This window comes from Lineus longissimus, chromosome 1 (assembly GCF_910592395.1).
Source record: "Lineus longissimus chromosome 1, tnLinLong1.2, whole genome shotgun sequence".
Taxonomy (NCBI): Eukaryota; Metazoa; Nemertea; class Pilidiophora; order Heteronemertea; family Lineidae; genus Lineus; species Lineus longissimus.
The window spans coordinates 13,786,592-13,803,152 of record NC_088308.1 but is presented as its reverse complement, the minus strand read 5'-3'; the positions used below and the strand labels follow the sequence as shown (position 1 = coordinate 13,803,152).

Genomic DNA, 16,561 nt, shown 5'->3' with positions numbered 1-16,561 from the left:
ATGGGGCCATGGATGTGCCCATGGCTGTACCTGATTTTTGTCGGTAGTGTTTGTTCTTGAAGCTCAAGTTGTTGGTTTTGAGTATGAGTTCAGCAGCATCTGTTAGGGTGTCTGTTGGGATCGTACATTGTTGTCTGGTGTGGAGATGTTCTTTCATGGCAACCAGGGCTTCATCATGGGGGCTATTAGTGTACAAGGATGTAACATCTAAAGTGACTAGGAGTGGTTTAGGTTCCGCCAGGTTTGGTGGTCCGAGATCAATGGTGTTTAGTTTATTAATAAAGTCTGTAGTGCCATTTGAGTGTAACTATGGCACATTTCTTAACCGCTAAAGCTATGAACTTGAAATTTGGTTCAAATGACTCCTTATGTCAAATCACAGAGGTCAATTGGCGTGAATAAGCACGTTTCATAACCATTTATGGAGCTATCAAGTTTGTGCCCGGACCCCCCCCCCCCAAGGGCCAGTCCTACGACGCTAAAATTTGTCGAGTCCCAATTGTTTTTGCACAACATGATAGTCGAAATTCCAACTAGTCTCATTTTTGGAATTCATAGTCGCACGAGTGACCGGTCTTTTCAAGTAGTCCATGGCATGAGTACGAGATGAAATGAAGAAACCGCCATGTCAACGCACAAGCTTTTCATTCTTTTATTATTTCAGCTCTTTTATTTGCATCAAATTACAATATTCAGCCATTGTATTGACGTTTTAAAATCTTTTTCAATCTTGTTTACATTGTCTTTGGTAGAGAATAGGCTTGACTAGTTAGGGGTCAGTCTCCACTCTCTTTTCAGAGAAAAGTGAGTCTCAAAGGTAAATTGTTATTCCAGGAGGTGAATCCTCTCCTGGTGATTTGTGTGAGACAGGTGAATCCATGACTAGTTCCCAACCTCAGTGATTTGGTGGACTGGCGAGTTAACGTCGAGTACCTGAGGTGGGGGTCTGGGCAAAAACTTGATGGCTGTATTAAGCTGTGAACTTGAAACTTGGTGCACTTGATCCACCATGTCAGGTAACCTCTGACACCGAAATTTTTTGTTGTTCATACTCTACCCAGGTCAGACTCTTGCATGTGTATTCTTATCGGACACACCCGAGGAAAAATTAATCTATTTATTATAGAAAAATGATTAGCTAGTTTACGTAGCTACACCTAGGTGGCACCCCAATACAGCCTCTGCCTCGTGAAAGCCGCCATTGCTCAGTACTTTTTCCTCAGCGCTTTGTTACAGAACTCGCCGGGTTTCTCCCGTAAATTCATCTAGATTAGAGCCGTTTCGGGTTAAAGAAGGACCTCCCGGGGACACCTTTCGGTTGAAGATATTCTCTGGAAGCAGATGAGATCCCTCCTTTTTCATTTTCTCCCCGTTTTTTATCTTTGTGAGTGGTTTTTATCCACTTAAATTATATAAAGTTCCAGTATCTTCCCGGGCTTCTGGTCACGTGACCAAAAAAAGAAAAAGTTCACCCTGCTGCGTAGCTTTGGTATATATATGTAAAATTGTTTTATATTATCAGAATATATTAGGATGGTTTTATTCCAGTCCTTCTTATCTTCGTTTCTCTTTTCCCTGGGGTTTCCGCCGTGCCTCCTGGCCCTCCTTCCCTTCAGGATTGGTGATGGCCGGTCGTCCGGTGTGTCGGGGATTCATAGTCCCCACCCCGTTCCTTCCCCGGGTCAAGGTACTGACAAGTCAGTCCCTGTTGGGTCGGGCAGTTCCTTCTCCCAGTACTTCCGGGAAGAAGTTGAAAAAGTCTGTGCGGAGAGGGCCTAGAAAGCCTGGTCGGGGAAGTCTTTGTCTCCCCCTCCCTTTCCTCCGCCGGGACCCCCGCTCTTCAGCGGCGAGGTCCCCAGGGCTCTGGAGAGGTTTTGCCCTCACCCGACCCCGTCTCGCAGGCTGGGAGCCCCCCTTCGGGGGTGTGCCCCCTGGGGAGGTCTCGTCGTGGAGCATCTTTGCCCCTGTCTTAGGGATGCTCCGCGAGACTTCGTCCACCCCCCTTCTTCAGCGGGCAGGACTCCCGTGGGGACTCTCGGGCAGCGCGGATCAGGGTTTGAAGTTTGACCAGTTCCTCCAGCTCTCCAACGTTGAGACCCCTAGATCTGCTCCCGGTCTTTTCAGGCCGGTGAGCAGTGCCTCCCCGGGTTTGAGCTATCTGTTCTTACAGATGTGCTCCCGTCCCCCTCCGGGGCTTTCGATGGGGTTGCGACAGCACACATCCTTGGGCGTAACTGGCACTGCCAGTCCCCTCCCATCGTCTGCGGTTGCCTCGGGGGACCACCATCCCTTCACCATTGGACGGGCGGCATGCCAGACTCCTCGTCCCTCCCTAGGGACGACGGTTCCTCCTTTGGTGGTGCAGGGCCGCGGTTCACAGCCCTGTCCCTGCCGCCCTTTTCCTTGCCGGGAGGTGTCCTGCCTGGTTTAGGCAGGGGCTTGGTGAGGGCGCATTATGCGTCTTGGGTGTGGTTAGGCCGACCGTTTCGCTGGTACGCCCCCGTCCTGTCGCGTCTGGTCATGCTGGGTTGAGGAGGGGTCGGTTTCACAGACTCGCCCCCCCCCCCTCTCCAATGCCTGCCCCATGGGAGACCTTTCTGGACCCTCGTCCGAAATCATCCGCTGGCCTTACAGCTGATCAGAGACAGATGATGTAGCGCCTCACGGATCACCTGGAGAGTAAAAATCTCCGGGATCAAGCAGTGACGCGCCAGGGCAAGCGGCCGGTGGCTTTTGACCTAGGTCATCAGCCTATGGAATGTGAATTATCCAACTCACATTCTCCTTCCGGCCCGGCCTCGCAGGCCGATTTCCCCTCGGGGAGTCAGGACCCCAGCATGGTGGCGGGCATGCGCGATCTTCGCGCTCTAGTTCGCAGTATGTGCCACTAGAGTCTTGTCCTCTCCCGACAGTTAAGCGCTTGGTCTCGGGTATGGTCCCCTTCGATCTCTTTGGGAATTCCTCCGAACAGGAACCGGACGCGGTCCCGGACAGGGCAATCAAAGAGTTGCCCCCGTCCCCGACCCTGATTCGAGCCTCCACTTGGTTGGACTTGGCTCTCAGGGACACAACTCCGTCCTGCGGGGGTCACCAGCGCGCCTTGGTCTCGACTTAACCGTCGACCGGACCGGGCGCCTGGACGCAGGCTGGGAAGCGCTTCACCACCTCTTCCCCCCTCGAGCCTTGCGTATCGAGCCTTACTATCAGGTCCCTCCGTCGGGATATGATCTGGTGTCTTTGTCTCCTCTTAAGGATGACATTCAGCTCACCGGGTTAGTACCCCCCAAAGCACTTGCGTCTCTGTCCGTCAAGGACACGAAGAGCAATGAGGCCCTGGCCAAGGAGGCTCAGGTGGTGTTGACGTATGCCGATCTGTCCCTCTGTGCTCTGTCCAGGTCGTTGGCAGCCGACGCGTCAGAGGACCAGCGCATTCTTGCCCTGTCCCTCCAACAGTCTCTGCAGCACACCAGTGATCTGGCCGCGAAGCAGGCTGCTAACATGGTGCTTAAGCACCGGGACCTGCTTATTGAGGGGTTAAGCATGGTCCGTGCCCGGTTTTTGCGGGGGGCGTTAAGGACCGCCCCGTTGGGTGGCCCTTTCCTATTCAACGACTCCATCCCGGACACCTTAGGTGCCCAGATGCATTACGGAGACTAATTCGGCTCCTAAGTCCTCCCCCGCCTGTGGTCCTCTTCTTGGTCCGCGGGCAGGTTTCGCCAAGCGGAGAATCGACACCCCGAGGCCCCTCGTGGGTCCTCGTCCTTGCGGGGCTCCTCTTCCTTTCGTGCCCCAGGGCAGGCAGAGACTGAGGCTCTCTCCCGCCGCTACAATAAGCGCCTCCCTCCGCTCCTCAGGTATGGGCGGGGGTGGCGGGCAGCCCAAGCGACCCTTCCAAGGTAAGAGGGGTCTTGGGGGCAAACACAATTGACTTTTTAGTCCATCTTCCTGCGCCTACAGGTGGCGCCCCCACGGATGTTGCTGTGGGGGGCAGGCTGCGCCATTTCACGGCCTTTTGGGATCAGTGGTGTCAAAAGGACTCCCACTTACCGGGTATGCTCTGCCACAGTGTCCGTTTGGACTTTTCTCATCCCCCTACGACAACAATCCCCACCCCGGTCGTCCCCCCTAGACCCTGCCAGGGCTGTAGCCCTGCACACAGAGGTTCTCTCCCTCCTCCAGAAGGAGGCTGTGAGTGTGGTGGACAATCATTCCTCCCCAGGCTTTGACAGCCACATCTTCTTGGTCCCCAAGAGGTCTGGGAAGTGAAAACTGGTCATCGATCTGACCAGCTTGAACCGGTTCCTTCGGGTGCCCAGCTTCAAGATGGAGCCAACCAGATTGGTAGCAGCTGCGGTGCAGCCCAACGATTGGGAATCTCGCTGGATCTTCAGGACGCGTATTTTCACATTCCTATCCATCCAAATGTTCTACCCTTCCTTTGGTTTTACTTCGAGGGAAAGGTCTATCAGTTCCAGGCCCTTCCTTTCGGCCTGGCTTCCACGCCGCTTATTTTCACTACAGTCGTCGAGGCGTTCGCCGCGCCTTTTCACGCCATGGGCTTCAAGCTCCATTGCTATCTCGACGACTGGCTGCTACGTTACCTTGCTCTTTGCCGTCTTGGAAAGCAGGATCCATCCTAGGACTGTGTCTTCGTGGGTGTGCTCTTTCGCACACAAGAGGGCCCCCCGCCAGACCGGATTCTCAAGATCTGATCCCTGGTCGGGGTATTTCGCCGTCAAGACAGCGTCTCAGCTCGACAGTTTTTGTCTCTGCTGGGCCTGCTCAATTCGGCGGCGGACCAGGTCCCTCTCAGCCACCTGTACATGCGCCCCCGCCAGCTTCTCCTTCTCTCGAGTTGGCGTCCCTTTTCGGACCCTCTCGATCATCAAATTTCGATCCCGAATTCTCTCCTGGAGGAGGTCTGGAGGTTGTGGGGGTCTGAGACGGAGCTCCTTCGCGGAGTGCAGCTCAATCCTCTGTCCCCTCAGATGTCCCTGTTCACGGACGCCTCCCTCTATTGCTAGGGCGCCCATCTGAACCAAGGACACGTGGTCAGCAGTGGATTCGTGCCTCTCGATGAATATTCTCGAGATGCAGGCTGTCATCCTGGCGGTGAGGGCCTCACGTCTGGGTTAAGGGGTCACAGTGTTTCTCTCTTCTCCGACAATTCGACAGTGGTCGTTTATATCCGGAGATAAGGGGGGACTTGGGAGCTCCTGCAGCTTTGTCGCCGCTTGGACATTCAGCTCCTCCCCCGTCACATCCTAGGGAAGAGGAACATCCTTGCCGACGCCTGGTCAAGACAGAATGGACCCTTCACCGCGAAGTGGTCTCCCGCCTGGTGGGGAAGTCGGCCTCCTGGGACGGCCTGAATGCTTATGCATTCCCGCCAACCCCTCTGTTGCTTCCGGTACTATACAAAGTGGCCAGTTCTCGGGTCAGAGTTTGGCTGATAGCCCCATGCTGGCCGAACCAGGCTTGGTTCCTGGTCCTGCTGGAGCTCCTGACGGACCACCCCCGCCGTCTACCAGGGTGGGACTGTCTGTTGTATCACCCAATCGGTCTACCCTTGCTTCATACGACAGCAAGTGGGATGTCTTTCGAGACTAGTGTAGGGAGCACGGAGTTTCTCCGGTCGCTCCCTCTCTTCCCAACTTCCTCGACTTCTTCAAATTCGTATTCTCAGTCCGGAAGTTTTCGGTTCAGAGGTGAAGAGCTATAGCTCTGCCATTTCGGTCACTTTAAAGTTGACCGATTCCTGGTATCCGTCTTGGGATGACGCTGTCTCATCTTTGCTTCGCAATATGTGTTTGGAGCGTCCTCGTTCCATTCAGTGTACCCTCAAATGGGATCTCGCTGGTGCTTAGGGCTCTCATGAAGTTTCCGTTTGAGCCTATGCACCAGGCAGATTTTACTTTTAAGATCGTTTTTCTCGTGGCTTTGGCCACGGTGCATAGACGGTCCGAGCTCCATGCCTTAGCCTTTGATAGATTGGCTTTTAATGAGAGGGGCGCGGTCCTAGAATTTGTCCCAGGTTTTCTTGCTAAGAACCAGGCGCTGCACACCTTCAGGCACCCGGTTTTCATCCCCTCCTTGTCCGCTACGGTCTCTTGGGATCTCCCGGACAGAACTCTCTGCCCGGTTTGGGCATTGAATTTCTATTTTGATGAGACCAAAGAACATGCCGTTCGCCTCGGCAGAAAGCGCCTCTTTGTGTCTTATCGAGAGGGTTTTACTAGGGAGATAGCCGCTGCTACGGTCGCTAGATGGTTAGTGGCCACCATCCGGCTGGCCTATTCTATGACTCTCGTTTCTCCAGATCTTCGCCGCCTGGGCGCCATAATGGCCCACGAACTTAAAAAGTGTGATATCTCGCTTGTTACTGATTCATTTTTGATAAAGATTTTATGGTAGGTTCTCTTAGGTCTCACTAGCCGGTGCGGAGGCCAGGCGTACCTGTCTTCAAAAATGATGCGACGTCTTTTTATGTGTACCCATGTTCCCGCGGCTCTAGACTTGGCAGTATCTTATTCTCACACAAACCTAAGCATTTCTGAATAGCTTGTTACTTCTAGATTACATCTGGCTAAGTTTCAACCTAGTCTAGACATACAGTCATGCATAGGCTGATGCAGCACAATGCATGAGACACCCTGTATGTCAACACAAATTTGAAAAATTACTCGTTTATGCCTTATAGTTTCAAGATTAACAAGGATGGAGAAAAAAAGATTTCATACAAATCTACTCATCACCTTGAGGAAGCCAACTGACAGATATTTCAATCTTTTATATAAAAATAGGCTGTCGTTGCGGCTTTTGTTTGAGTTTTTTGTCCTCGAAATTTTACCTTGAGAATATTTGCAATCTCACAGGAACCAGTCTATGTCAACTTCCTGTTTAGGTATAAATAGCATTCAGGGCCTGCTCACAGCGTAAGTGCAGAGAAGAAGGTGGTATTTTCCTCAAATAATCGTCAGAGCTACCCTTTCACAAAATATCTCGGACATTTACATTTGAACAAGTAGCAATAGGGATAGGGTAGGCCCATCTGTATCCATGGTTATCGCCCGAGAGGTCAAATGAGGTAAATTGGCCTTTAGAGTGTAACTATGGCACATTTTTTAACCGCTAAAGCTATGAATTTTAAACATAGTACACATGACCCCCTAGGTCAGATGACCCTATGACACTGAGTTTCAGTACGATCTGATTCTCAGCTTGGCCATCTGGAGGCCAAAACTAAAAAAAAGGTAAAAAAGTGCAGTATCTTGCTTATCGAGACTTGTTATATCCGCACTTTCGGAGAAAGTTCGGATATATTGTTTTTATCAGGATTGTCCGTCCGACCGTCGGGCTGTCCGTCCGTCTGTATGTCACACTCTTGTGACCTCTCTACATTCTGAACGAGTTTGCCTGGACATTTCATAATTGGTGTCCACGTGTATCGGGTGAATATCAAGGCCAAGTTCGATAATGGCTGATTTCGCACACAAGATGGCTGACTGTCGACCATTTTGTTGTAAAACTTGCAAATGCCTTGTGACCTCTTTACATTCGAACGAGTTCGCCTAGACATTTCATATTTGGTGTGCACGTGTTTCGGTTGATATCAAGGCCGAGTTTCATAATGGCTGATTTCGCACTCTAGATGCACAGCTGTTTCAGCTAGAATAGAAACGCAAGTTTAATCAGACGGCACCAGACGCCGCTTTTTGGTTCACCGTAGGGGAGTCTATACAATACCGCAGTGTCCGTCGTCCGTCGTCGTCCGTCGTCGTCGTCGTCGTCGTCGTCGTCGTCGGCGTCGTCGTCGTCGTTGTCGTCGTCGTCGTCGTCGTCCGTCGTATCCTAGTTCAAAAACAGTGGCACGTTTCTTAACCGCTAGGCCTATGAACTTAAAACTTTGTACACATGACCCCCTAGGTCAGATGACCCGTGACACTAAATTTCTGTCCGATCTGATTCTCTACTTGGCCACCAGGGGGCCAAATGTGGATATCTAAAAAGTGTGATATCTCGCTTATTAGTGACTTGTTTTCGATGAAACTTTTGTTGTAGGTACTCATAGCAAATATACATCTTATATCATACGGGTTTTTAATTTGACCTACTTTTCAAGGTCACAGAGGTCAAATGGCGTAAATTGGCCGTTAGAGTGTAAACTATGGCACGTTTCTTAACCACTAAAGCTATGAACTTAAAACTTTGTACACATGACCCCCTAGGTCAGATGACCCGTGACACTAAATTTCTGTCCGATCTGATTCTCAACTTTGCCACCAGGGGGCCAAAAGTGGAAATCTAAAAAGTGTGATATCTCGCTTATAAGTGACTTGTTTTCGATAAAATTTTTATGGTAGGTACCCTTAGGAAGAATACATCACATATCGTACGGGTTTTCAATTTGACGTACTTTTCAAGGTCACAGAGGTCATATGGCGTAAATTGGCCGTTAGAGTGTAAACTATGGCACGTTTCTTAACCACTAAAGCTATGAACTTGAAACTTGGTACATATAACCCCCTATATCACATAGCCTCTGGTGCTGAATTTCAGTTTGATCTGATTCTCAACTTTGCCACCAGGGGGCCAAAAGTGGAAATCTAAAAAGTGTGATATCTCGCTTATAAGTGACTTGTTTTTCGATAAAATTTTTATGGTAGGTACCCTTAGGAAGAATACATCACATATCTTACGGGTTTTTAATTTGACCTACTTTTCAAGGTCACAGAGGTCATATGGCGTAAATTGGCCGTTAGAGTGTAAACTATGGCACGTTTCTTAACCAGTAAAGCTATGAACTTGAAACTTGGTGCATATAACCCCCTACATCAGATAACCTCTGATGCCAAATTTTGGCTCGATCTGATTCTTTATTCGGCCACCAGGGGGCCATGATGGAAAAAGTAAGAAGTGCAATATCTTGCTTATTTTTAGTGATTCGTTTTCAATAACATTTTTATGGTAGGTTCTCCTAGCAAGGATCCATCACATATCATATGAGTTTTTGATCTGACCTGCTTTTCAAGGTCACAGAGGTCAAATGGCGTAAATTTGTCGTTTGATTGTAAATATGGCACGTTTCTTAACCACTAAAGCTTTGAACTTGAAATTTGATACACATGACTCCCTACGTCATGTAACCTCGGACACCGAATTTCGATCTGATCTGGTACTCAACTCGGCCACCAGGAGGCCAAAACTAAAATAGGTAAAAAGTGCAATATCTCGTTTATTATTGACTTGTTTTTGATGATATTCTTATGGTACTTACTCCAAGCAACGATACATCACATGTCATACCGACTTTGGTTTGACCTATATACTATACATGTACAATGTGTCTTAATCTGGATGAATTACAAAGCACCAAATATCTATACGGTGAGCACAATGGCCCCTGGCCGTTTCATTAGGGAGGTGCTGGCATGAAGGTGTTAATTGCTACCCCAATAAACAACCCAGTTCCTCACCCCAACCGCTTAAGGATTACATAAAAGGCCTGAATCCACCCATGTATGCCCCTTAATTGTGTTAGTAGTAATTAAGATTGCATGCGTTTATTAGAACCAACTTGACCTGAACCAAGCTTTGTGTATTATATTCCGGCTGCCATCTTGGATAGGCTTGGGCCTGCACTGTGTAGTGTATAAAAGATGACTTTGATGGAGTTTTTCTGTAAAAATATTGATGATTGTTTGCACCTCTATTATGTTTCAGCCCAGATACCAATTCTTCTGTAAAAAGCATTTTAATATTCTGCATATAACATAGCTTTGTATGGCTGTGATTAGTTTAGGTTTGCACTCAGGCAAAGACAAATAAAAGGCATTTTAAAAGGGCCTACTTCGTTATTCGTTGTGAAGAATGGTCGTCATTTGAAAATGCCATGCCCATTACTTATGTTGTGGTATGAAAGATTGGTGCCCTGTTGTACACAAATGAGACAAATAGTCGCAAAGAACAGGTCTTAACCTATAGTATATATAGGCAGGACAAATGTGTCCTATTGTAGGCCTACCAAGATGAGACAGTTAGTTGCAAAAATCGACAGGTCACAACCTATGATATCATAGGCAGGACAACGGGTGTCTCATCCAGCTTGGGGTCTTGTAATTCCGGGAGTGAAGTTGAGACAACAGTCACCAAGGACATGTCACAACCTTTATTATCATAGGCAAGGGATGTAGTTGTCTCATCCGGCTTGAGGCCTTGTTATTCCGAGAGATGAGACAACAGTCACAGAGGACATTATATGTTACAACCTTTATTATCATAGGCAAGGGATGTAGTTGTCTCATCCCGCTTGAGGCCTTGTTATTAAGAGAGATGAGACAACAGTCACAACCTATCTTTTATATGCAGGGTATGTAGGTGTCTCATCCAGCTTGGGGTCTTGTTATTCCGAGAGATGAGACAACAGTCACAGAGGACAACATATCAAGGCAGTACCAGTACACAAAAATTAAAAGTCATGATTTCAATGTACACAATATTATTATTATTAATTATTCACAATATGCATTTAATTTACATTCAATAGACTCATACATTCAAAAAATGATAATACAAAGTTCACATCTTCATTTTCCTTGCTATAGAAGTTTCAACTTTAACTTTCTTTTAATCAAAGTGACAGACAAATGAAGGTGCGCACTGTTCCTGTATAGTCCTCAATTTGGAAATGATGTTCATCAACTTGACTAAGAACGGTTCCAAGATAAACGTTTGAGTCCAATCTGAACAAACACGTGTCGCCGACATTGAATATACGTTTTCCTGATTTGTCAGTGGATTTCTTGGACTTCTTGCGTTTACGACCGAAATATCGCTAATGACCGCCTGCACCAACTTTCGAATCCAACCGAGCTTTTTTCTGAGGAGGGAAGTCACCATCATCATTCCTAGTCAGGTCCATTTTGAAGATGAGTATACCTGGAATTGTAAAGGCGAGTGTAAACATAATGGCAGTGGCTAAATGGGGAAGGGGGGGGGGTAACTGGGGGTGGCTCCAACAGACACAGCTTCTATTCTAATTCAATTCTGACACTGACCAGTGTTGAATCTAGAGAAAGAAAGGAAGTATCCTACAGATGTCCACTTTTTCAATGTAGATTCAAATAATATTTAATTGCAATCAAAATAGCCTCGGAACTTACCATCAGTCCAAAATCAGAGTAGTAATCACGCCTGTCTATAATGTCGGTTGCATTTCTGGTGACACATCTTGGAGGCTGAACCTGAAATAAAGAGTAATTTATTAGAATAGAATACATGCATACAAAGCCTACGGGAATACAGTATAATGATTTCCATCATCTGTTTGTGAATACATAGATGAAGGGAAACATCGCTTAACTTACCACTTATCTTGTTCACTGCCGGATCAATGATGTCGACGTACTGGGCCTATATACATGTAGCCTCTCGAATCAACTAAAGCATCACATCAGCCGGATTAAGTCGAGAAGTTATCTGCAGTACACACCATGCAACCAGCTGAAATTAAAGAAAAAGGCATTTTAGTAACTGAAGGAATGTTTACCAGTCAACAAAAGGCACTGTTTTGGCATCACCCTGTACAAAAATACCACAACAAACTGGAATGTGGGTCAATGGGCGAGTTCATTTTGCTAACAGGTTGATAATATACCAAGAACTTTTCTATATTTGGCGAATTCTTAAGACTATATTTATCAATTACATCTGTAAAGATATTTTCAACATAAACTATGGTATATGCTAACTCATGGCTTGTTCATAAGCACGATCATGACTTATTATTGTACTATTACCCATGCTGTACCCCTTTCACCAAAATAGACCCGACAATCGAACTTCAAAACTCAACTATTTTTAGACATTTGTTTTTCAAATGCATTTTCTGCATGAATATACAGCAAACTAACATAAAATAGATATATATTTTAAAAGTAAAGATTTAAATGAATACTGGAAGTAACACGTTTGGCTAAATAACGATCAAGGGAATTCGATATTGTACGATGAACTTGGCACCCCATCTCAATCTCCGCTGCAAGTCGGCCATTTTGAATTTGAGCAGATCAAAGTTCGAGAAATTTCAGAATAAACGCACGATTCTGTACGAAACTGAAATGAGTTATGCAAAACAGCCGGGGTATTTATGATATATGATATTATGCCTACCCGGCTATCTAGTCTTGAAGAATTCCGAAATCTGTAACTTGTCGAAAAATCGATAAAAAACATGGAAATCGCCACTGTTTCGTTAATTTTGGTCCAAATTTCATGAAATTTTCAAGCCGGGTGAATGGTCATGTGACACAACTTATGAGCCAATGAAAACCGTCGTATCTAATTCGAGCACGTGTACAGAAGCGCGCTGATGTTTGAACGATGCATTAACCCTTTGGCTGAATGGGTATTGCGATAATGTGTGAGATGTGTATTGGCGACAATGTTTACATAGCGGTTAACAGGCTTTTCGCATGGACCAATCGTTGGGCAGCAGGCTAGTAGGCAGAATGGTTTATTTCGATGTCATGTTTAGGCTTAGCTGAAACAGCTGTGGATGGCCGACTGCCGGCCATTTTGTTGTAAAACTTGTAAATGCCTTGTGACCTCTCTACATTCTGAACGAGTTCGCCTAGACATTGCATATTTGGTGTGCACGTGTATCGGGTGAATATCAAGGCCAAGTTCGATAATGGCTGATTTCGCACTCAAGATGGCCGACTGCCAGCCATTTTGTTGTAAAAATTTGAAATCCTTTGTGACCTCTCTACGCTCTGAACGAGTTCGACTAGACATTTCATATTTGGTGTGCAGGTGTATCGGGTGAATATCAAGGCCAAGTTTCATAATGGCTGATTCTTCAAGATTGTAAGTCAAACATCAATTGTTCTTCTTACTAACAAACCAATACTCAGAAAATTATGTTCAACAATGTACTGCAGACCTGCCAACCTGTTACGATTTTCCATATTTAGTACGGATTTTGGCCGAAAAACGCATTTTAGTACGGCGTTACGGAATTGCTATGAAAAATACCATTTTCAAAAAAAAGTTCAATTTTTTTTCATTTCGTTGATTTCATTTTGTTGATTTCTGTGCACCGCCAAGTCTCGCGCAAATCACATTAACTTTTTAGCTCACCTCTTAGCAGAGGTGAGCTTATCCCATACCGTGGCGTCCGTCGTCCGTCGTCGTCGTCGTCGTCGTCGTCGTCGTCGTCGTCGTCGTCGTCGTCGTCGTCGTCGTCGTCGTCGTCGTCGTCCGTCGTCCGTTAGCAGGGCACGTTTCGTAACTGTTAGAGCTATTGAGTTGAAACTTGGTACACATGTACCATTATGTAATGACACCTTGGAGACCAAGTTTCGGTCCGATTCGTTTCATGGTTTGGCCACCAGGGGGCCAAATGTTAAAAGTGAAAATATGCAATATCTCCCTTAATAGTAGCCGGGAAATTTTGAAAAAAATATGGTAGGTACTTCTAGCAAAGGTGCATCATATATCCTCCGGGTTTTTGATTTGACCTCCTTTTCAAGGTCACAGAGGTCAAATGGTGTAAATTGGCCGTTAGGATGTAACGATGGCACGTTTCTAAACTGCAATGGCTATTGATACCAAATTTGGTACACATTTACCCCTTAGTCAGGTGATCTCAGGGACCGAAGTTTGGTCCAATATGATTCACCACTTGACCACCAGGGGGCAAAATCCAAAAACCTTAAAAATGTGATTATTCCTTAACTTCTTGCCCGATTGCCACCAATTTGATATCATGGGTACATCTAACCACCATACAGTATATGTCACACAGGTTTTTAATTTGACCTTCTTGTCAAGGTCACAGAGGTCAAATGGCGTAAATTCGCCGTCAGGCCGTAACTATGGCACGTTTCTTAACTGCAATGACTATTGATCACAAATTAAGTACACATGTACCCCTTGGTCAGGTGATCTCAGGTACCGAAGTTTGGTGCGATCTGATTTGCTGTTTGGCCTCCAGGGAGGGGGCCAAATCCTAAATTCTTCAAAATGCCATTATTCCTAGTAATGACTTGCCCGATTGGCACCAATTTTATATCATAGGTACATCTAATTCTAACAACCATTCAATGTGTTACCCGGGTCTTCTTTGATTTGACCTACTTTTCAAGGTCACAGAGGTCGAATGTATTGTAAATTGGCCATTTTGGGGAAATTGTAATTGCTTGGACCTACATCAAACCTAACACTACATGACACAATACCATGCTCTTTATCCATCTTTCCTCCACATGAGGTGAGCACAATGGCCCTGGCCATTTCATTCAAATACATTGGCATTATGATACTGCCAGCGTTTCTCCTGCGTTGCACACGACTCACTCTCAGATTACAATATGGCGGATTTCGAGTTTGACGGCTTGAATTTGATGCGATTTTCAAGAGATTGGACTTTATCAGTGCTTATCAAGGAACAAAAAACCTACTGAAAGTTTGTGATAATGAGTCATTTATGTGTTACTGAAAGACCCCCCAAAATACTGAAAAAGTGACAAATTCAGGGGGAAAATACTGAAAAGGGTATTTAGGGGTTGGCAGCTCTGGTACTGGTACAGAGCATAAGAATTAAGGTGTGATTCCATACATGTATCTGTACTAATCAGCGGCAGTCTCTCGCTATAGAAATATACCATATCCATTGTTAAGCGGCAGTCTCTCGCTATAGAAATAGACTACCCACAATTATAATAAAAGCTACTCCAATCATCACCTTTCTTCTTTCTTCTATTCTATTCCATTCCATAACACCACCATTAACCTGATCTCACCAAAGTGCGGATATACTAGCGTTTGCCAGCAAACGCGGTACCTCTAGTTTATGATGATATTATTATGGTAGTTGCCCCCAGCAATGATACATCAAGTGTCATACCCACTTTGGTTTGACCTATATCTATACATGTAGCATAATTCTTTACCAGGATTAGTTAATTCCTAAACACCAAATATCTATACGGTGAGCACAATGGCCCCTGGCCATCTGAAATGTATCATTTAAAGAAATATATTGATTGCCTCTACTTATTTTTAGTCAATATCCTCATTATTAAGTTATTGATTGGATATTTAGAAAATTAATTCTAATGGTAAATGAGAAAGAAGAGAGAAAATGCTCCTAACTCATAAACTGTTGGAGACTTATTGAAAAGCTTGTAGGTTTGGTTAGAATGTATAATTTAGTCCAAGGTAGATATGTCAGTCATGAATGATATAGAAAAGGGGACTGGTCTACCTTCCCCCCACATGCGGGGGCACCACTGGAGGGGGGCAAGCATTTTTGTTCCTGTATTACTTTATATCCAAAGGGTCTGGTCTACTCCCCCCCCTCACCGGAATAAAAGGGGTGAGGGTGCAGAAGTTCAAGAATTTTTCATGAAATCTCTTTAATTGATTCTATCTTTTGATAATGGTTTGGAGTCCATACCCTTAATATTAAGCGATTGCTTGGATATTTAGAAAATGAGATAAATAGTAATGTAAAAGAATTGTTAGAGAATGCTCGTAGCACCTAAACCGTTGTATATTTGGATAAAATGTGTGATTTAATCAGTTGATGCTTGGACAGGGAATGTATGTCTGTCATGAATGCTATAAAAAAGGCGACTGGTCTACCTCCCCCCGGATATGGGGCTTGTTAGAGTACTTGCATATCCTGGCTAATCTAGCTAGCCTTTTTGTTCTCATTGGTTATCTATAAAATTCAAATGTCTCATTCACTTTTGAAATAAAAAGGGACTGATCTTCTCCCCTCTACCTCTCCCATGGAATGGTGGGGGGGGGGCAAGTTAAAAATTTGTACATGAATGTTGTACCAGCTCTGTCTTTTGACATTAGTTTGGAGTCAATATCCTCACTATCTAGCAAGAATTTGGATAGCTACAAAATCGAATCAATCATAAAATATAAATGGTAAATGTGAAAGAATTGTGACAGAAAAATGCTCATGCTCCTAAACTATTGGACTTTGTAAGTAAGAAACCAGCAAAGCAAACCTTGTCAGTTCAGCTTAAGTGCATGTTTCATCTACTGATCTATCTATCATGTTTCATCTATCAAACAAGGTAGATATGTCTGTCATGAATAATTCAAAAAGGGGACTGGTCTACCTCTTTCCCAATAAATCAGCTGACTGCTAGACCTATGGGCCTCTTGTTTACATTATTCAGCCCTGTCAGTGTTAGACATGCGCATTTAGTGCTGGGTACTTGCAGCAATAAAATCATGTGATTTGCATAAAGTCAGGCAGCCTTTATCACCGAACACATTGGAGCATTCTAAAATGTGGAATGGTGAGACGAATGCTGCCATGATTTAAGTTAAGAAATTGATTGATTTGATAAAATGTCACTCCATAACTTGAAAACACTTCCCATACTTGAACTGATTAAAACAGTAACATTTATATAAATCTTCTCATGTGTCAGAGGTGTCAAACCTGACATCAAGGGTGCCGCTGATTGAAATTTTCTTTGGTGATGGTGGGATAATTGGTGGTAAATGTGAACGTCATAATTTAGCAAAGGTG

At 45.4% G+C, this 16,561-nt stretch overlaps 1 protein-coding gene and 1 long non-coding RNA gene across 3 annotated transcripts in view; one reads left to right on the top strand and one right to left on the bottom strand.

Annotated features, from left to right (window-relative positions):
• The window catches only part of LOC135482751 (voltage-dependent T-type calcium channel subunit alpha-1H-like), a 603,345-nt gene that overhangs the window by 70,647 nt on the left and 516,137 nt on the right, over positions 1 to 16,561 (top strand). The gene's annotated exons all lie outside the window — the stretch shown is intronic.
• On the bottom strand, positions 10,600 to 12,319 carry LOC135489325 (uncharacterized). 2 transcript variants are annotated; one of them, XR_010447147.1, is made up of 4 exons: positions 12,172 to 12,319; positions 11,367 to 11,502; positions 11,163 to 11,243; positions 10,600 to 10,938 (listed from the first exon to the last, which is right to left on the bottom strand). It is a non-coding gene; the product is annotated as an uncharacterized LOC135489325 (long non-coding RNA). The 2 variants fall into 2 exon arrangements; XR_010447140.1 differs by lacking the exon at positions 12,172 to 12,319 and having other exon boundaries at positions 11,367 to 11,615.